Source organism: Pectinophora gossypiella, chromosome 24, assembly GCF_024362695.1.
Source record: "Pectinophora gossypiella chromosome 24, ilPecGoss1.1, whole genome shotgun sequence".
NCBI classification, from domain to species: domain Eukaryota; kingdom Metazoa; phylum Arthropoda; class Insecta; order Lepidoptera; family Gelechiidae; genus Pectinophora; species Pectinophora gossypiella.
In genome coordinates this window covers 4712811-4735400 of record NC_065427.1, presented here as the reverse complement: position 1 = coordinate 4735400, position 22590 = coordinate 4712811, and the positions used below count along the sequence as shown (strand labels likewise).

At 39.5% G+C, this 22590-nt stretch overlaps 1 long non-coding RNA gene across 2 annotated transcripts in view; it reads left to right on the top strand.

Moving 5' to 3' along the window:
- Positions 1–16415, top strand: part of LOC126377947 (uncharacterized) — a 124701-nt gene extending 108286 nt beyond the window's left edge. The window contains exon 3 of one of the 2 annotated variants that reach the window (XR_007568018.1): positions 16284–16415. This is a non-coding gene — a long non-coding RNA (uncharacterized LOC126377947). Of the gene's footprint in view, positions 1–14735; positions 14868–16283 lie in introns of those variants that run through there. The other variant, XR_007568019.1, reaches the window with a different exon arrangement.
- The last annotated feature ends 6175 nt before the right edge of the window (positions 16416–22590 follow it).

Genomic DNA, 22590 nt, shown 5'->3' with positions numbered 1-22590 from the left:
TTTGAATTTTACAAATAAAATTCGAAATTCTCAATTTGCATTTTACAAATAAAATTCGAAATTCTTAATTTGCATTTTACAAATAAAATTCCAAATTCTTATTTTTTTTTTATATATTTGAATTCGTCATTCTAATTTTCATTTAAATCGCTCGAGAGTGGTTTACGCGAGAAGAGATAACAGATAAACAGATTTTCTTTCGTTTTTATAATATCTGTAAGTATCCGTGTAAAATCCGTCATAGTCCTGTTTGGAAAAAGAGTCACTTACACAGTCACAGTTATAAGGAAGTAACCTACAAGTACAAGGCAGCTAAAGAAAGCTCTAAAATCTTTCCTTAATTCAATATTCTAAGAGCTAGTTTTACCCGGTTTAATCCAGATTTAGCTAGAGTAGAGTGACGTCACAGAGATATCTCGTGACAGCGATCAGATAACACGTAGTTTGCTTGGTCAAGAGGACACTGCTTTAAATATAATAAAACTTAAGTTAGAAAGGCATACAGACAAAAACACGCCAGGGGCCTTAGCCAAGTTGCAAAAGATTACGAAAAATGACAAGTTTCATTTGACGTGATTTGTTGTAGATTTACCGCATGTGGCCATTAAAAGCAGGACAAATGGGGAGCACTGAAGGCTCTCACCCGGTAGTGCCGAGATTAAAGACAATTAACTTACTTATATAAAAAAATACTAAAAATATATTTTTATTTTTAGCTAGTAATATCAGCCAATGATTGTCGAATTTGTTATCGATTTCTTGTTTGGATAAATGATTATCACGTGCTCAGCGGTGAAGGAAAACATCGTGAGGATACCCACATTCCCGAGAAATGCGATTTCCTAATGTGGGTTAAGCAACCTAGCCTAACCTCACCTGTATAGGGCTGGTTGTCAAACAGGCAGTCGCTTCTGTAAAAAAACCGGACCTGTCATATCTTCGGTTAGGAAGCGGACCCTGTGAAAAACGGGATAATGCTAGGGGGACGATGATGACGATGAGCTAGAAATATCAGAAAAATCGGTGAAAACTTCAATTATATTTTGATATTTATTTTCCCTGCCTACCCTAATTAACAACATAAGCATGAATGAGCAGTAGCAGCCCGCATGATCTACGCTAAGCTATCACGTGGAGATATTTTTAAACGAATTAAAATATTACAGCGGTCAAGTCTGTGAAGATATTTAGGCTATGGGTTCCGTATTATATTTATGTATAACATAAACAGCCTATATACTAGAGGCCGGAGCCAAAGTACGCGCCCAACTGTGCACGTTCAGGCCTCCTGTCTTAATCTTTCGAGGGTGAGAGCCCTCAACGCTCCCCATTTGTCCAGCCAAGTAGTTAATGCCATCTGAAGCCATCCTACAATAAGTTAAGTCAACAAAAAAACGTACATAAACAGCTAATATACGTCCCACTGCTGAGCACAAGCCTCCCCTCTATTAATCGGAGGGGGTATGGAGCACTCTACCACACTGCTCTACTGCGGGCACGAACCCTGGGACTAACGGCTGTACGCGCCTTCCGAAGCACGGAATCGTCTTACGGGCAGGACAGTCTCATAATATAATTTCGACAATGTCCCAATCGTTAATCGAACTTGGACTACCAGATCGTGAGCTCAACACTAACTACTAAACTATGGAAGGTGTTGGTTGCGCAACCAACGAGACACCAAGCCAGAAAGCGTTTATATGACTGTATTCTATTGGTGGTAGGTGCTATTGGTATTGGTGGCGAAATGGTGTCCTACTTAGGAACGACGTTTTTTTCGTAGCCCAGCATTTTCACTCATTTTGGATCATCTGTAAGAGCGATAGGCTGATCCCCTATCATCATACGATTTATCATTATCCTAAAGACTATGTATCAAAATTGGCTGCAAATAGTTTCTTGATTATTTGTTGTTCTGCCCACCCCTTCGGGGAATACGGGCGTGAGTTTATGTATGTATGTATGTATTTTTATTTATTTATTAGGCACATCAACGGTACAAACATACAACAATTAATACAACATTCTTAAGGCTAGTACTAGTGTTTGCACCAATTACAGACGTGCACAATTTAATTAATATTCATGTAGAATTTGGATTAGGTAGTTAAAAACAAAAAGAAGTAATAACAAAAGGTATTAAAAGTTACAGCCAGGCAACACTACAACAAAAAAAAGAAGAATAAGTAAGTACTTACAAGAAAAATCTCTTTTTCGACGAAAAAAAAGGGAAAAAAAGAAAGGAAATTTATTTGCCGCAAGTCACGCGGGACCCTAAAAACCTAAAAAAGGTAATTCTCTACAAAAGCGCGGTATTTCGCTGAGCTCTATCTCAATTTCGTTAATTACTGCGCGCGATTGTCTCGGTTACGGACGGATTACTTATGTAATTATTTGGAGTTTTAAAGGATTAGCCGAAATTAATTTTTGAAGCTTTATTTTTTATACTGGCTTCGGATATACGTATGACGTGTATTTTACCTTTTGTAATGTATTACGTACGCTGCTTTGTAATATAATAGCCCAAAATGAAACAAATAAAAAATGTTAATATTAACAATGTACTTATTGGAAAAATCAACATACAGGGTGTTAGTGACATCATAACGAATACTGAAGGGGATGATTCAGACCATGATTCTGGGTTAATATCAAGTAGAATTTGCGGTCGGAAAATTCTTAAAAAATTTAGTGTTATTTAAATTTTTAAATTCCAGAAGAAAACAACTCAGTCATAGTCTGAATCATCCCTCAAAGTTTTCGTTACCATGTCACTAACATTCTGTATAGAAGTAATTAAAACACTATTAGGACCCCGATATCGACCCCGCCGGCGTAGTCGACGATTTCCCTCATTCAGCGTGTAGGCTACGTGCGTCATCGACGCGAGTCAAACCTACCTGACGCGACATTTTATGTATAGCTATAAAAGTATTATATGTATGAATGTGTGTGTATTTATTTAATGTATGCTTATCGCTGGCCCACTCATCATCAGCTCATTAACGTCCCCACTGCTGGGGCACGGGCCTTCCCTATGGATGGATAGGGAGATCGGGCCTTAAACCATCACGCGGGCCCAGTGATGGTTATTAACAACTGCTAATGCAGCCGGGACCACCGGCTTAAAGTGCCTTCCGTAGCACGGCGGAGGTCGAGATGAAAACTTTTTTTTGTGGTCACCCATCCTATGACCGGCCTTTGCGAAAGTTGCTTAACTTCAACAATCGCAGACCGAGCGCGTTTACCGCTGCGCCACCGAGCTCCTCGCTGGCCCACTAGTGTCGATTAATTGTATCAAATGTAATCCTCTCAGAAGACGCCCTGAGCCGAGGTTCGCGCCTAACCGGCCACCCTCAGGCCTGTTGTCTTAAATTTTGTATTAGAGCGGGATTTGCCGGGCGGAAAATCTCCCATAAGTCAAAAAAGGAAACTTGTACTAAATTAATTTTATTATGTACTTTGATAACATAACGCTAGCTCCCATTTACATCCCAATTGGAATGAAGTACATCCATCGCAGGATGAACTAAGTACCCACACCTCACCGAGCTTTCTGTTAGACCAACGTGATAGGCGGTGAGCCGTATCGCCGTCTACAATTGTCGAACCAACTGTGTAAGTTTTCGTCGTGTGGGTTGTGACGTGAATTACCAACCTCATCAACCCTGGTGTCAGGGTTATTATTTAGCCGCCAAAGGCCCCTGACTTGGCTCATGTCACGACTACTTACTTACATTAGTAAGTAGTAACACGGATCATCTTACTTTTTGGACAATCAGGTGATCAGCATGTAATGTCCTAACCAAACTAGGGATCACAAAGTGATTTTTGTTATATGTCCCCACCGGGATTCGAACCCGGGTCCTCCGGATCATGAGCCCAACGCTCAACCACTGGACCACGGAGGTCGTTAACTGTGTTAGTGAAAAATTTAATTATAATTTAATATTTATATTAAAACCATCACCTCTTGATACTCGGCCATGAACAAGTGTCGTTACGACGTATAATACTCCTTCACTTAACTTTTTCTTTGGCCTTTATTACAATAGGCCCTTAAGGGAAAGTAGGGGTTAGAATGACCCTTATAATACTGCTACGTAAGATATTATCTTGTAAGCGCTTTACTAGCAATAAAAAAGTGCCATTTTAAAATATTAAGGTTATATTTTGTTGGAAGGACTCGATAAAAATGTTTTAGGGGAAAAATTGTGCCTGTATTTATGGTTCGAAGAGAAATACGCGTAGGAAGGTATTTGAGCATAGGTGGAAATGTTTTTCGTGTCATCCTTTTAGAAGTAAGTATATTTTATTATTTACACTTATGTAAACTTATGTAAGTATACATTTTTTTACCTCCAAATCAACAAATGGAGTTTTTTTTTCATATATTTTTTATACCCACCATCCGTTGGGGTAGACATCCCTTTGGTTTTGGTGTCCGTGAATGTGTATGATAAACTGCTTAGTGCCGGACTTTTAGTAATTTTAGTTATGTTATCACATTAAGCAAAACTTAAGCTGCGATGATAAGCAGCTTGGAACATTTAAAGTTCCAAAAAAACCGTTCTTTTCAAACTCGATTCAAACCCTGGTCTCTTTGGTCCAGTAATAGCGACGATAAACGCTTTAGGACCCCGATGCCGACCCCGTCGGCGTGGCTGACGATTTCCCTAATTCATCGCTTATAATCCTCCCAGATGACGCCCTGAGCCCACGTTCGCGCTAAAATGGGAACCCTCAAAAAAAAGAAGAAAAAAAAAAAAATATTTCGGGTGTTTTCCCATAGTAATTGTTAGTAACAAAAGTCTTATATCTATGTTAGTAAAAAAATACAATTAATTAATCGATTAAATAATTATATAGTTTAGTGTCTGTTTAGCCTGTTGTCTTAAATTTTGTACCGGGTGAGAGCTCTCTCAGCGCTCCCCATTTGTCCAGCCATGTAATTAATTCTATTTGCGGCAAATCTACAACAAGTCACATCAAAAACGTCCATAATAGCGACCCACCACTACAACGTACACGTAATCTCAAGTTAATTACAAAATATGGACCCTATAACTAGATAACGGCAGTTATCGGATAAAATATTTACCGGGCGTGTTATTGAAAAATTTGAAATGTCAGGGCGAAAATTGAATTGTTTCTGCAGCTAACATTTTGCATATGGCAATAGGGCTGGCGCTTTATTTTTATCACACTGTAGGTTGTAACTTGTAACACAAGTAATTATATTTAAATAGTATTTTTTTAGCATAAACTTTGACTACCAAACTAGAGCTTCCGTGTTCGATTTCAGATCGAGTCAATTTAGACTTTTGCGGCTGTGTTTTTCCTTGGTATTCTTGCACTAACTGCGTACTTGCATCGACTCCAGTTGACGCGGAGAGGCTTGAACTCAGCAACTTAAAAAAGGCTGTAAAGTAATACTTATGTTGTCTACATGTTATGTTGTCTTATATAATCAAGTTTCTAAACGAGAAGAACCAATTTGAGACACGGTACCGGACTAGCCCCAATATTTGACCGCTTTTATTGATGACGTCAGACTGTCCTGGGCTGTCGTGTGTGTCAAACGTCGAACTCATTGTTACTTAATTCATAAATGAAATTCGAAAATAAGTCCAAATGTAAAATGAGATTAATTTTTGATCATCTTAGACTGGCTTATATATATTGATTAGCATTTATAATTTATGTTTGACTCAGTCAAGTATCCTATTTATTTTGTATTAGCCTCGGCTTCACTCGGGTGCAATGCTAAAAAGAAATATTTACGACATCACATTAAAAACTCAAAAATAACAGTATTTCTCCACTATTTAATGGATGTTATTATACATATAAACCTTCCTCTTGAATCACTCTATCTATTTAAAAAAACTGCATCAAAATCTGTTGCATAGATTTAAAGATTTAAGCGTACATAGGAATATAGGGACAGAAGAAGCGACTTTGTTTTTTACTATGTAGTGATGATTACTAGTTTTGACAACCCTACCACACAATATGAAGGGTGGAAACAGTCGAATCACTCGGTGCCAATATCTTGCAGGATTTGTTTAAAATTTATTTTTAATCCGTCGATATTTTATCCAGGGGAGTACAGTCCATTTATATCCGTTTGAGACGCATTATGGTGTGTAATAGCTTTGTTCTACGGTAAAGCAGCTGACGTATGGGTTTGGCTAGGGAAAAAAAAACTGTTAAGTAACATAATTGCATCCTGATATGAGTAGGCATAGGTATATACAGGGTATTTGTTACACTGTAACGAATACTGAGGCGGATGACTCAGTTTATGATTCTGAGTTAATATCAAGCGGAATTTTCCGTCGCACAATTGAGAGAAAGAAAGAAATAAACATTTATTACTCCCGGACACCACAGACATAGACAGACAGGTACATTACATTCAACACAGGACAGAAACCACACGGAAATCAGTACACTGAATGAAAGAAAAAAAAAAACAAAAAGAATACCAGGATCAAAAAATCATTATCAAAAAAAAACAAACCAAAATGATAAAAATAATAAAAGTAAGTATCCTAAATGCAACGCACTGACGGCCCGATCATCTGCGATTCATGATGCTTTTTCTTTTTTTAATTATTTTCAATTCTATAGTTTTGCGATGGAAAATTCCACTTGATATTAACTCTGCATAATGAGTAGTCATCCCCTCAGTATTCATTGCGATACCACTTACGTACAAGTACGTAAAGGAGTCCTGCCGGAAAATTCACGTTTATTTTTTGTTTTTTTTTAAGTAATTAATTTCATTTCCGTACTTTTGCGACGGAAAATTCAATTTGATATTAACTAAGAATAATAGTCTGAATCAACCCTCAAAGTTTTCGTTACGATGTCACTAACACCCTGTTTAAACCTATGTGTTGCTTACTGATAATTCTTACTATTTACCGGACCTAACCTAACCCTAAAGTGGGTGGCAAAAGTGAGTTGTTTTTTTACTCATTTTTACTTGTTTTACACCTGATTAATCTAAGGTGGATGGATTCATGATCTGGAAGTCTGAGTTCGTTGCCCCGTGGAGACCCGTGTAACAAAACACACTTTCGGACTGCAGACACTCTGCCGCCAGGGCGATGAAGTCGGTCATTGGCCTCACAAACCATAGAGTTAATACATTATCATCACCATTCCATCTCCCAAGAGTTTCCGTTTTTCACAGGATTCACTTACTTAAGCTAAACATTTCGACAGTCAAAGGATATTTCATCATTTAGAAATGGTAAAACCTATTTATATAGCTGTAGGATTGACTATCAAAATCCTTCATCTCTACCGAGGTCCGCTTACCTAACCTGAAGATTTGACAGGTCCGGTTTTTTAAAGAAGCGACTGCCTGTCTGACCTTCCAACCGGCGAAGGGAAAACCAGCCTAATACAGGTTAGGTTATGACTATCAAATTCCTTGCCCCAATTTAATACGATCTTAGAAATTAAATCTTAATTAAATCTAACTTTATGTCTGTTTCAAAGATATAAAGCGAATAAATGTAATTTCCACTTAGAATACCTACGAAAATTGCAACCTCCTTTTGTTTAATTAGGTACCGTTGGCAATGAGGATTCGTTTTTAAAAAGTTTCTGCTATGTGACTGCGAGCGAATAAAAAATATACCTAAACTGTTTTAGCTGCTTAATCTTCCTTCCTTCTTAACTACTTCGCCGGACAAATGGGGAGCTGAGAGCTCTCACTCGGTACAAAATTTAAGACACATGCCTGAGGGTACCCAGTAAGGCGTGATTCTGAGCTTAGAGCGTCGTCTGAGAGGAGACGAAATAATTTATTGGTCCTTGTGGGCAGACCACGAGCCCGGTGGTCGGATGACATTGTGAGGTACGCCGGAAAGCAATGGATGAGACTTCCACAGGACTAGAAAGGATGGCGTGAAAGAGAGGAGGCCTATACCCAGCAGTGGGTGGACACAGGCTAGATAGATAGATAGTAGGCCGATAGCGATAAGCCCTGAATGGGGGAATCGTCGACCACGCCGGCGGGGTCCGTAGCGTCTTGAAGTGTCTCCTTTCTGACATGATCCTTATACTCATGGTTGGCACTGCGCGAATACATTTTATCGTTCACGCATGGAATCCTAAAACAGCCGAAGCCACGGGAGACCACTAGTAATTTAATAAAAAGAAAAAAAATATACACAGACGTACTCACCCTCGCCAACACAATGAGTCAACCGTCGAAAATTTAATTCATTTCAAAGTTGCCAGCCTAATTCGTTTACCCATTCGGGAAATTAAATAGATGGGTAATTTGGCAACCCCATTAGAGGCCCAATTTAAGAGGACCCAACGAACGGGGCCCAGATTTATACTGGGGGCCCCCGGATAAATTCTCTTTTTAGTTCGCCCATAAAGTTAGTTGGCGATCTAATCGTAGTTTTTTCGGGCATTTTTTTCTGTTACGTGAAGTGAAGTTCTTTTCTTTTGTGTGGTTCAATGACCAATCTCACCAACCGTTTGGTGGTTTAGTTATAACCTCTTACACCAACCGTGGTGTAAGAGGTTATAACTAAACCACCAAAGTCCTCTGAAATATGAGTTGAGATTTTATAAAGACATAACTTAACCTCATTTTTTTCTTGTGTATTAAACGATTGATGAATGTGGAGGAAGGAAGGATCGAAGCAAATGGAATTCATAGTTTCTGCTTACCCTGGTAAGAAATAGGCGTGAGTTTACGTATGTAAGTTGAAATGTAATGTTATAAATACATTTCTATAAGTATTTTATGTTACACTATCTTTGTGTGTGTGGGAGTGCATGTCAAAATTCAAGCATCTAACTTATGCAGTTTAGATTTTTTTGATACAACTTTTTTTTCCCGCTAACTCCCATTTTTTTAAATATAGCCATAACTAAACTTCATATTTACTAAGGTATGCATGCATGCTAGATTGAAAACATCTACTCGTAAAAAAACGTAAGAACGCGGTTTAGATTTTTCATACAAATGTTTTTTTCCGCTAACTCCCGTTCCCGTGGGAATTTCGGGAATTCCTTTCTTAGTGCACCTCTACGGTACTTAAGCTACGTCCCTTCCACAAGTGCCTACGTTTAGCAGTTAAGGCTGTGCGTTGATATGTCAGTCAGTCAGGTTCTCCCTTTATATATTTAGTTTAGATAACATAAGCTCACGACTATATCCCAATTGGGGTAGTCAGGTACATCCATCGCAAGATGAACTATGTACCCACGCCTCACCGAGCTTTCTGTTAGACCAACGTGATAGGTGGTGAGCCGTATCGCCGTCTATAATGGTCGAGTCAACTGTGTTAGTGTAAAGAAGTTAGTAAGTATTCTGTATACATTGTTTTAAGTTTACGCGGTTATTATCATAATTAAAACACATAATAACGGGCACTTGCAACAGTGTCGAAATATCAGGAGTCTCATATCCCTGCTTTAAATTTTTATTTGCAAAAAATAGCGATCGGCACATTGTTAATACCCGGAATAAAAATAAACTTGCTTTACAAGTCAGTCGATTACATAAGATTACTAAATCTTTTAAGGGGCAATGTATACGTTTTTACAATAAGATTCCCATTGACATTCAGAATTTGCCTTTCAACTGCTTTAAGACAGTAGTTAAACAAAAACTTTACAAAAAAAGTTATTATAAAGTTACTTAGTAATTATTTAGAAGATATGAATGCATGGGATTAACTGTCTGAGAACTGATATTAGGCAGCTAAATTACTCAATTGTATATCAATATTTTATGTTTATTTTTTTAAAGAACGTCTAGGGCCCTGTGCCGAGGTTTTTCCTGCAGCTTCTTTTCCCCGGCTATACAGTTTGTGAGAAGCTGCAGTAGTTTTAGGCGGATGAGACGTTCGTTATGTAAAAATTGACGATTCAAAGTGTAACTATGTTACCTACTGAATAAAGATATTTTTGAATTTGAATTTGAAACGCGGTAAGAACCCGTTATTATGTGTTTTAACTATTCTGTATGTTGTATGTAAAACTTATTAAAACTCAAGACCGCCTGAATTACCCGTGTGATCGTCTAGTATATTTTTTCGTAGTCTAGACACAATTATTCTGATTCACTTGCAGTTCAATCCGTGGATGTGAGTAGCGCCACATAAAATTGTTTAACAAGCTTACTCCCGAATTGTGTTGTAAAAAACGAACCCCTACCACGGGTGGTGTGTAACAGTTTTAACACCCGACGCAACGCAACGAGGGGTGTTATTAGTTTCATTCCTTAGTCTGTCTGCGTTATCTGCGATGGTCCGAAAAGGTAAAATAGTTCTGTGTTTTAATGTGCATTTATGATCGAAACATGAATTCGAAAATGATTGTTGTGGGGGCCTGTTGTATTTCCTAATGTTTATAGTCCTAAAGTCGATTTTCCGAACATCATTTTCCTAATATTTAATTGTACTAATGTTCGATCATCCTAAATATTGATTATCCTACCGTAATACTTGTCCTAATATTCTTTAGTTCTAATATTAATGTCCCTAAAGTTTGAAATTCCGAATTTTTCATTCCCTATATGATCTATTTGACATATTTTGGTTAGTTGTGACCATCGAGGCCCGAAGGGCCGAGACTCCGAGAGGCGGCGGTGAAGATTTGTTTCGTAACGACAGCAGTCACGGGTGCGAGCGAAGCGAGCACGGAAATTCGCGGCACCCCGACACTGTAGATATAGGTTACGAAGGCTGTATGGCAGGGGGCGAGCAAAGCGAGCCCCCTGCCATATAGCCGAGTGGGTTAGGTTACTTGTGACCATCGAGGCCCGAAGGGCCGAGAGGCGGCGGTGAAGGTTCTCTATTGTATTCCCTAAAATTTCTTATCCTACTTTTTATTTTCCTTCACATTTTATTTAGGACTATACATTTTAGGAATATAAACGATTGTAACTATGGACATTAGGGCTTACCATCATTAGGATGAAAAAAAATAGGGCAATGAACACTAGGAGTTAACAAAATTGGACTAGGATCATTAGGACATTCGATACTTAGGACTAAAATGTGAAGGAAAATAAAAAGTAGGATAAGAAATTTTAGGGAATACAATAGAGAACCGATTGTTGTAGACCCGTACTAGGATTCGAACCTGCGACCACACAGTGAGAGTCAAGCGTTCTTCCAACTGGGCGACCACGGCTTCTTCGAGAAGGAACATACAAATTACGGTTCCAAAATGACTGGCTGTGTGACTTGTTTGACCATATTTCAATAAGTTACGTGAATCTCACGCCGTTTGCAAGCAACGATTTCTTTTTTTTACATATCATTGATTTGCCGTACTTATATAGAAAGAAAGAAAGAAAAAAAAGAAATATTTATTACTTCCGGACACCACAGACAGACAGGTACATTACATTCACAGAAAAAAATAAAACAAAAAGAAAACAAAGATCAAAATAATTAACAAAAAAAAAAGAAAAAATCTATAAACACAACATAATATAAAAACATGTGACGTCTGACGCCTGACGCCCATACGATTGAAGACTAATAAAGTGAGACCGAGGGGGGAGCGGGGAGTTGCCGTTCTTTACGTAGTATTATTCCTTATTCTATACCTTCACGTCGACAATACCCCGAGAACATCGGGTACTAACACCGTTCACCCTGGCGTTCAGCCAGATTCTATTAATCACTATTATCAACTTAACGCCCCCAATGGACGCGGGATGCGCAAAAAAAATCATCCCAAAGTAATGTTTAAAATTGTAGTAATGGATTACAAACGCTTTTAGTGAAATGAATCAAATAGCAACGGGTTTCGATTTCAGAGTCCTACTGTGTATTTGCAAAAAATAGAAAATGGGTAGATAGTATTGTTTTCCTCATTTCCATGCTTATGCAGCCTCCGTGGTCTAGTGGTTAGAGCGTTAGGCTCACGATCTGCAGGTCCAGGTTCGATTCCCGATGGGGACATTGTCGAAACCACTTGTGAGACTGTCCTTTGTTTGGTAAGAAAATTGCAGGCTTGAATCACCTGATTGAATTACGTTAAGCCGTTGGTCCCGGCTACTAGCCGTAAAAACACCTCCACCAACCCGCAGTGGAGCAGCGTGGTGGAATATGCTCCATACCCCCTCCGGTTGATCGAGGGGAGGCCTGTGCCCAGCAGTGGGACGTATATAGGCTGTTTATGTTTATGTAAATTTTTTGTTGACTTGACTTATTGTAGGATGGCTTCAGATGCATTAACTACTTGGCTGGACAAATGGAGAGCGCTGAAGGCTCTCATCCAGTACCAAAAATATAAGACAGGAAGGCCTGAATGTGCACAATTGGGCGCGTATTTCGGCTCCGGCGTCGTGATTCTCTCTTTGTGAATTTGAAAACAATAACTAGGAACAATATTACACATACTATACAGAAGTATGGATTAACATCTAAGGGCGCTTATAGACAATCGACGACGTCGTCGACACCATCGGCGCTGGTCTGTAAGCGCAGTAAGACACCTCTCTTTCACACCCATTGTGGTAAAACTCAAATCCCCCTCCAATCTACCTACAGGTTTCAAATCACTAGAAAACAACCCTCGTAAATCTACTACTTGTGGCGCCCACGCGGACAGTTGCGGTTGGTCGAGCGACACATATTGATGACGTCATCATTCAGCCGACCAATCCGCGCGCGCTAACCGATTTCAGTTGGAGTTCGAACTTGGAAGTTTCAAATTCAAATTTGTTGCCGTTTGTGTTAGTTTAAAGTGGTTACTAAATGAATGAGGTATGTAGGTATTAGTAGTTAGGGGTACGATGTTAATGGTTCAGTAAGTGGTAACTTAGTCGCTGGTTAAAGAGTCCCGGGTTCAGTACAAGGGCAGGTCTATTGGAAAATCAATATTTTACACTTTTTCCGCTTACACCACAGAATATAATTTGGTTTGAATATAATATTATAGTACTAGTCCTATAAGAAATGAATCAACTTACTCAATATACCTACCTAATTAACCTACACTTTTTATCCGGCGCAGTCGGGTAATTAATTTAAAAAGCTTTATCAGAAATTACGATTCATGAAATATCAAATGGCACATAAGTATGTAAAACGATACAACGTCAATATATTAAATTAATTCCAAATTCAAAATCCCGGCAGCCATGTTGGAACAGCGCCGACGATTCATCAGAATTAGCGCTGATTGGTCGAGAGAGTGATGACGTCACGAGGAACTAAATTATAGTTATTTGTAATTGGTATGTTGGATATTGCGCTTCGTAAAGTTAGAAATAGTTTAGTGTGATCGACATTGACAGGGTACTCTAGATTGATTAGATGGAAATCACTCGTAACGAAATGTACCTACGTCTACATACAAACAAACGTAAATTCACGCCCGTAATCTCTAAAGGGGTGACCAGCTTCAAGTGTCGTTACACTTTTTCAAATATATTTTTTTGAGTTAATATTAATTTTATTGAATGTGTAATATAATAACATAATTTATGACACGTATAAAATATTTCAATGTTATTTATTTTTGGGTGAAAGGCTGCCCTATTTTTTTTTTTTTCCTAAAACAGTAGCACGGAGAATGCTATACTGACATGAGAGCAGCTCTTAAATTAGTGATGATAAACTTATTTCATCACGGATCATATTACTTTCGGGCAATCGGGTGATCAGCCTGTAATGTCCTAACCAAACTAGGGACCACAAAATATTTTTTTTTGATATGTCTCCACCGCGGGAATCGAACCCAGGACCTACGGATCGTAAGCCCAACGCTCAACCACTGGACCACGGAGGTCGTTCGCCCACCCTACTAGGACTAAAGATCGTCAGTTTATGCAATTAACCGAAAAGATTGCTTAGCGAAGTTCTAAAACAGACTCTAAAACATCCAGTGTACTCGTAAGTAGGTCAAGACGTCAACGAAATGTTCCTAACAAGATTACCTTAAAACAATGCAGTAAACACATCTGCTACACTTGCTATATACAGAGTGGCCCAAACTTAACAGTTTTTATTTTTTAAACTATTTGTCTAGTTTGGTGCAAAATAACAAAAATACTAAGAAATAAATCACATCAATAATTTAAGAGCCACGCTCTTGTCGGTGTAGCATTCTCCATGCTACTTTTTTAGAGACAAATGGGGCAGTGGTTTCCCTCTTGCCTTCCGCCCCGCAGTACTCTGTCCGATGCGATTGGGAAGAAATAGCGACAAAATAATGATTTCTGAAGTAAGGTATTAAATAATCGCTGAGCATACCTACACGGGGTGTTTCTGATAGCCAATGAGCTCCTCTATCTAATTTTTCGTTATGACCGTGTACCTTTAGGCCACCCTGTACAGCGTCAATATGTCACTCACTTTACTTGCTCTCATGTGTTTGAGGCTTGAAGGTTACGTCCTTTTTATCCGAGTGCGGCGAAGCAAAAAGGAGGGTTATGTGTTTGACCTCTATGTATATATGTGTGCATGTAACTACTATGTGCGTCTGTTACCTCGTAACTTCTAAACCACTTATCAGAATTAAACAAATGAGGTGTCGCTAGAAGCGTCTTGATTGTCCGGTGGTTACAGGCTATGTGGCGTCACGCTAAATTCAATGTGGCGCCCTCTAGAGGACATAAACTGAGGAAGAGTCGTACATTCCTTGATACTTACATTTATGCTATTCCAACTAAAACCTATTTAGTCTGTAGCACTGAAAACTTGCATTATCGTTCGTCTCATCTGTTTCAGGTATTATAAATGTACTGATATCAGATCGTCTGCAACTTTAGTGTGCTTCTCTCTGTGTTGTGCTGCCACAGTGTAGAATGTACAGAGGGGACACAACGCACATCAACAGAGACAAGTCCTGGGCAAGAAATGAAGAACCGTGTACAGGTTAGTAGTTAAGTTTCAAATAAATAAAAACGTAGACACCGGCACTACCTAATAGAAGTCCTTGTTCAGTTCCAAATTTAAATAATTTAAAAAACGACCTTTCCAAATTAACTCGCGTTTGCATTCGAGCACGCTCCGGTCGCTGCCATACAATAAGAGGCTCGTGCCGAGCAATAAGACATTTTATGTTGTATGTCTGCCGCCAAAAGATGTGCTAGGGGTACCGAACAGATCATAGTACCCCGCTAGCCACAAGTTGGTAGTGACACTAGCAGTGTTACTACAAAACACAAGCTAAAAATGAACTAGGTTTAAAATAGTATTTCGCGCCACGAAAGAAGTCGGCGGATTTTAATGAAACTAACTTGTTACATAATAATTCTATGCAGAATCTGCGACAGTAGCGCCGCGGCCTTCGGGACTTTTTTCGTATACGGATTATATTTTAAACATAGTTTATCTTTTAGTCTTTGTTTTGTAGTAACACTGTAGGGATCAGTGATCCATCGGTGTTTTAAAAGCGCCGTGAAAACTTCGTTAGCGCGTTCTAGGCGTGCATTGAATGATGTGCGCGCCATCTGTTGGTTATGTGTGGAACTAGCTAATCAACTAGTTGGTTCTGCCACATAAGTATGGAACTTATTTTAGCAGTTGACCAACTGTAGTTATCGCACTATGCACTGTCTATCCTCCCCGTTCAGATAGTGCTTGAATTAATGACGCGGCGTCGGAGAGGCTTCGAAATAATTGACAGCTTTTTGCTGAACCGGCCTTTCTTGAGATAATGCACGTGTTATAATAGACTGTTGGGTATTGACGAACTATTACCGTCGTCTAACTTTAGTCTGTTGTTTGGTGAATGATGGTTTGGTGGTTTGTGCGTTGGTCTCACGATCCGGAGGCCCCGGGTTCACCCCGTGTAGGTAACACGGGGTGTTTCTGATAGCCAATGAGCTCCTCTATCTAATTTTTCGTTATGACCGTGTACCTTTAGGCCACCCTGTACAGCGTCAATATGTCACTCACTTTACTTGCTCTCATGTGTTTGAGGCTTGAAGGTTACGTCCTTTTTATCCGAGTGCGGCGAAGCAAAAAGGAGGGTTATGTGTTTGACCTCTATGTATATATGTGTGCATGTAACTACTATGTGCGTCTGTTACCTCGTAACTTCTAAACCACTTATCAGAATTAAACAAATGAGGTGTCGCTAGAAGCGTCTTGATTGTCCGGTGGTTACAGGCTATGTGGCGTCACGCTAAATTCAATGTGGCGCCCTCTAGAGGACATAAACTGAGGAAGAGTCGTACATTCCTTGATACTTACATTTATGCTATTCCAACTAAAACCTATTTAGTCTGTAGCACTGAAAACTTGCATTATCGTTCGTCTCATCTGTTTCAGGTATTATAAATGTACTGATATCAGATCGTCTGCAACTTTAGTGTGCTTCTCTCTGTGTTGTGCTGCCACAGTGTAGAATGTACAGAGGGGACACAACGCACATCAACAGAGACAAGTCCTGGGCAAGAAATGAAGAACCGTGTACAGGTTAGTAGTTAAGTTTCAAATAAATAAAAACGTAGACACCGGCACTACCTAATAGAAGTCCTTGTTCAGTTCCAAATTTAAATAATTTAAAAAACGACCTTTCCAAATTAACTCGCGTTTGCATTCGAGCACGCTCCGGTCGCTGCCATACAATAAGAGGCTCGTGCCGAGCAATAAGACATTTTATGTTGTATGTCTGCCGCCAAAAGATGTGCTAGGGGTACCGAACAGATCATAGTACCCCGCTAGCCACAAGTTGGTAGTGACACTAGCAGTGTTACTACAAAACACAAGCTAAAAATGAACTAGGTTTAAAATAGTATTTCGCGCCACGAAAGAAGTCGGCGGATTTTAATGAAACTAACTTGTTACATAATAATTCTATGCAGAATCTGCGACAGTAGCGCCGCGGCCTTCGGGACTTTTTTCGTATACGGATTATATTTTAAACATAGTTTATCTTTTAGTCTTTGTTTTGTAGTAACACTGTAGGGATCAGTGATCCATCGGTGTTTTAAAAGCGCCGTGAAAACTTCGTTAGCGCGTTCTAGGCGTGCATTGAATGATGTGCGCGCCATCTGTTGGTTATGTGTGGAACTAGCTAATCAACTAGTTGGTTCTGCCACATAAGTATGGAACTTATTTTAGCAGTTGACCAACTGTAGTTATCGCACTATGCACTGTCTATCCTCCCCGTTCAGATAGTGCTTGAATTAATGACGCGGCGTCGGAGAGGCTTCGAAATAATTGACAGCTTTTTGCTGAACCGGCCTTTCTTGAGATAATGCACGTGTTATAATAGACTGTTGGGTATTGACGAACTATTACCGTCGTCTAACTTTAGTCTGTTGTTTGGTGAATGATGGTTTGGTGGTTTGTGCGTTGGTCTCACGATCCGGAGGCCCCGGGTTCGAATCCCGGTGGGGATATACCACAAAAAAACACTTTCTGATCCCTAGTTTGATTAGGACATTACAGGCTGATCACCTGATTGTCCGACATTAAGATGATCCGTGCTTCGGAAGGCACAAGCTGTTGGTCCCGGTTACTACTTACTGGTGTAAGTGTGTAGTCTTTACATGAGCCATGTCAGGAGCCTTTGGCGGCTCAATAATAACCCTGACACCAGGGTTGATGGCTCCAAAAAAAGTCAGCCTAACTAGACTAGTAGTTACCTCTTTCAATTCCGACTATATGCAGCCTACGAAAAACAATAGTAACATAAAAAACCAAGGTCTGTCTGTCACAGCGTATATTGGGCAGTTTTTCTCGATATCCGAGAAAAATGGCCGCCGGGCGTGAGTGCGAGATTTTTTTATCTGTAGCTAGTCGGCAGCTGTGCCTTACTCTCAACATCAATAAGCCATTCTGCGAGGGTGTGTAAGGATACCTTCACATTGTTTACAAAGTCCTACAGCGACTCGACGCGACGGCAACACGTCAGAACCACTTTTTAGCAAAATTTGCCATTGTTAACACAAATAAACACAAATTGGCACGTTAAGCCGTTGGTCCCGGTTACTACTTACTGATGTAAATAAGTAGTCGTTACATGAGTCATGTCAGGGGCCTTTGGCGGCTCAGTAATAACCCTGACGCCAGGGTTGATGAGGTCGGTATTCCACCTCACAACCCACACGATAAGAAGAAGAGAAGAAGAACACAAGTAAAACAATCATCATCATCTCCCTAGCATTATCCCGTTCTTCACGCGGTCCGCTGATGTAACTAGAAGATTGAAAACAACATTTTTTTTTGACGTGACTTATTGTAGATTTGCCACAGATAGCATTAGCTACTTGGCCGGACAAAGTCAACATGTGTGTGCCGAAATTCGTTACGGCAATCGAAACATACCTGAATCAATATGCGAGGTGAAGAGAGCTTCAAACGAACAGGAGATAACTTGCAGGCACTTTAGGTACGAAATCCTAAGATGTACGATTATGATGAACCGTATGTTGATGAGCGCTTCACCCATCAAATAAGAAATCACATAATCCCCCACGTTTTAAGATATGCCGAGAAAGATTTGTTTATGTAATGAATTTCGTTAGTGTACAATAAAGAATTATCATTTAATTAGGAAGCGTTATCAAAAATATCTTTATTCAATAGGTAACATCCTTGAAACCCGATACCGACCCCGCCGGCGTGGGCGACGATTCCCCTCATTCAGCGCTTATCGCTATCGACGGTCGTCGACTTTCAAATATTCTTCCCCTCAGACGCCCTGAGCCTAGGTTCGCGCGCAACTGGGCACCATCAACTGTTGTCTTAAATTTTGTACCGGAAGAGAGCCTTCAGCGCTCCTCATTTATCCGGCCAAGAAGTTAATGCCACGTGCAGCAAATCTACAATAAGTCACGTCAAAAAAAGGGTTTCATTTTTTACATAATGAATGTCTCATCCGCTATAAGTTTTTATTAGCTCCATTCGCAAAGAAGTAATCTTATTTAATCTAAGTACTTTATTTCACTCCCGAACAAATGTAGGCTCTCCTTTAAAGGCGTACCGTGTGTTTATTTATAGGGCATTAGAAAAGACAAATACGGAGTTCAGAGCTCAGTTTGAACGTTTCAACATTGCTCGTTATGTCGTGGAAAATTTGCCACTTGTTACATATCTGCGACGCAATCGAGAGAGATTAATAGAGATAATTTTACTTTACTGTTGAATATTTTTTCATTTTCTTCTTCCGTGGTAGTTGTGAGGCGTCTGTGGTCCAGTGGTTGAGCGTTGGGCTCGCGATCCGGAGGTCCCGGGTTCGATTCCCGGTGAGGACATACCACAAAAATTATTTTGTGGTCCCTCGTTTGGTTAAGACATTACTGGCTGATCAACAAATTGTCCGAAAGTAAGATGATCCGTGGTTCGGAAGGCACGTTGGTGCCGGTTACTACTTGGTGATGTAAGTACGTAGTCGTTACATGACTCATGTCAGGGGCCTTTGGCGGCTCAATAGTAACCCTGGTTGGTACTCCGCCTCACAACCATAGAAGAAGAGAAGAAGATATTTCTTCTCCCGTGTTACTTGTGACATCAATAGCCCTGATGACTGTGTGAAGAAAGAGGTTGGAAGGGCCAAGTGAGCTCGAAACGCGCGCCATGCAAGTATGAGCAAATACTTCATGCTTCAACTTTGCACTCGACTCATCCGCCAACTTGACGCACAGAGCGACAGCATATTAAAAGTTCTTTCTGTGCATTATAATTTGCAGGGCAAAAAAGCAAATATCGACTATCACGCAAGGAGATTCCTACTTATCACAGGAAAGTTAAAAACCTTATCAAAAAAATACTCTTGTATGCAGTATCTTATGAAAAGTAATGATAACATTGCAGCCCTGTCACATAAAATATGCATTGCCGGTGAAGAAGGTACTATTTGAGAAGCAACTTAGAGTTATCGTAGTTATCTGTTTGCAGGAGTAGTAGTAAAAGAGAGCCTTTATTCCCATCTGCCCCCTAACCGGCGACAGTGGTATTCATATAAAATGCACGTTAGGGCCTTTCCAACTTCTTTCTTCTATTCCGTGGTTCGAATTTAGGTACTTAAACGAGACGAGAGCACGAAAACAGTTTGCCGTTTGCAGCAAATCTATAAAAATTCACGTCAAAAAATAGTAAGTAAACTAGACACCCAACTGTTAATGCATACGATGATGACAAGTCCAATCCATCGCTAGTACAGAATAATGGTCCATCATGTCAAGGACACCATCCCTTAGTCAACTTTTACGATGAACTAAATATCCACGCTTCTCATGACTTTTCTGTTAAATAATTTTAAATTTAATTTTACTAGCCGATTTCCATTCAAAGAGACTACATAAGATATTCAAAGTATAATCCCTAGTATTAGTACCAGGTAGGTATTTTAACTAATACCTTTGTGATTTCCATTATTTACTGAGACTTCGCCTTCCCATCTCAGGAGACCCTTCAGTATTTCAATTATTTGAAAATATACTCGTCTGAGCAGTCTCAATGACTTTGTTTACTTCTAAAAAAAGTCGATTTATAAGTATTGCTTATTTATAAGTTTAAGTATCATTTCTTAGTGTTTTGCAATACACAGCGTGTGTATTCGATTTAGGTAAATAATGAACATAAACTCACGCATAATTATTTCGCCACCGGGGTAATCAGAGACTATAAAATTCCATTTTCTTCGATCCTGACATACTTCTCTTGCTTCCTCCACATTCATTAATCGTTTCATACACGCACGCCGGTTCATAGCAGATCGTACTGAACCTTTTCTAAAAGACATCTCCAATTTGGTTAAAGTACGTCTTTCTGGGTCTTCCTCTGCCAGCCCTACCACCTATTCATATTAAAGAGAGATTAGAATGGTAATCATCACTAATTTAAGAGCCACGCTCTTGTCGGTGTAGCATCTTCTTTGCTACTTTTTAGGGAAAAATAGGGCAGTGGGTTCCCTTAATTACGATGAATAAATGATTCTGATTCCTGCAATGTCCTTACCAAACAAAGAACAATCTCACAAACTGACTGACAATAGTGACAATGTCTACATCGTGAATCGTATCCGGACCTCCAGATCTTGAGCCCGTATGTACTTACGTAACTAAATACCGAATTAGAATTCTGTTGATCCGACGGTCGGCTGTTTCGGGCATTCGGAATGTAAACTCTACGAAATGTCGGGTGGATGATATTGACCAACAATCGTACAGTCAAGAGCAATATAATGTACCCACTTTAGGACTCTGTCGCACTAACATATTTGACATTTAGGGAGACCCTACAGTTCAATTTGTCAAAAAAGTTAATGTGACATGGTACCAAAGTGTATACATATTAATGCTCGTGACCGTACTCCTATTGAGTACGCCTGTACCGTTCCGTTCCCGTGCTGTTATTCTAATATTATTGTAAAAAAAAATGAATAATCTACGTTATAGTACGTCTACTTGTAGTTCGGGCGGAAGGTAACAGGGAAACCACTGCCCTATTTTTCCCTTTAAAAGTTACATGAAGAATGCTACGCCGACAAGAGCGTGGCTCTTAAATTAATGATGATGATGACGTAATAGTCACTGTGGTACGCCGGTTTCCTTCTCAAACGGGGACCGCCGGTTCGAACCCCGGTAGCGAACTTGCACCAATGACTTGTTAATTTATCTAAAGTGCAATTTTCACTAACACAGTTGGCTCGACCATAGACTGCGATACAGCTACCTATCGCGTTGGTCTAACAGAAAGCTCGCTGAGGTGCGGTTACTTAGTTCATCTTGCGATGTATATGTACTTTTGACTACCCCAATTGGGATATAGTTGTGAGCTTAAGTTGTTATGCAGTAAATAGTTGTAATATTAATTGCATAGGTCCCTGGCAGCCCTGAGCGGCCATTTTAGGTCAAACGGCAGCTCGAAGACAACATTACTTACCCCTATCGAATCAGTTCAACGGTTTTTCTTAGACAGCTATTATTCCAGCTCTGAGCTGAATCTAAATTAGACTAGTTTTATCGCCATTTGCTATGCATTACTACTAGACAGTTAATTTTGAGATTTAAGGCGAAGTATGATTAATTTGGAGAGTTGGAAAGAAGCAATTTGGAGATGTCGTTAGAAAAGGTTCAGTAAGATCTGCTCTGAACCGGTGTGCGTGTATGAAACGATTGATGAATGTGGAGAAAGCAAGAAGAGTGTGTCAGGATCGAAGCAAATGGAATTCCATGGAGTTTGCTTACCTCGGTGGGAAATGTGCGTGAGTTTATGTATGTATGTATGGAAAGAAGGTCAGAATGTACTAATACTTACTTGGAATGTGAGTTCTAATATAATGTAGGATGGAAATAAAATATACAGTGAGCTCCGACACAGTTTATTGCAACTTGTCTTTACGCCATTCTGAGAAAAAGTAACGAACGTTCTAGAACACTGTCATAGACAAATCAAAATCTAGCATAGACCTCTTTCTTTCAGTATACATTCGTTTCATGGAATTTTAAAATCCTACTTAAACATGTATACGTTTTTACAATAAAACACCAGACAATATTTCGAATTTCAACAGAAAATAAATGCTCTACTCAACTTTATGTAAAAAATATTATAAGATTTTATGTAAATGATAAAATGCTTGATATTAAATGTTTTCCTCTAGTTATTACATAACTTGTGACTA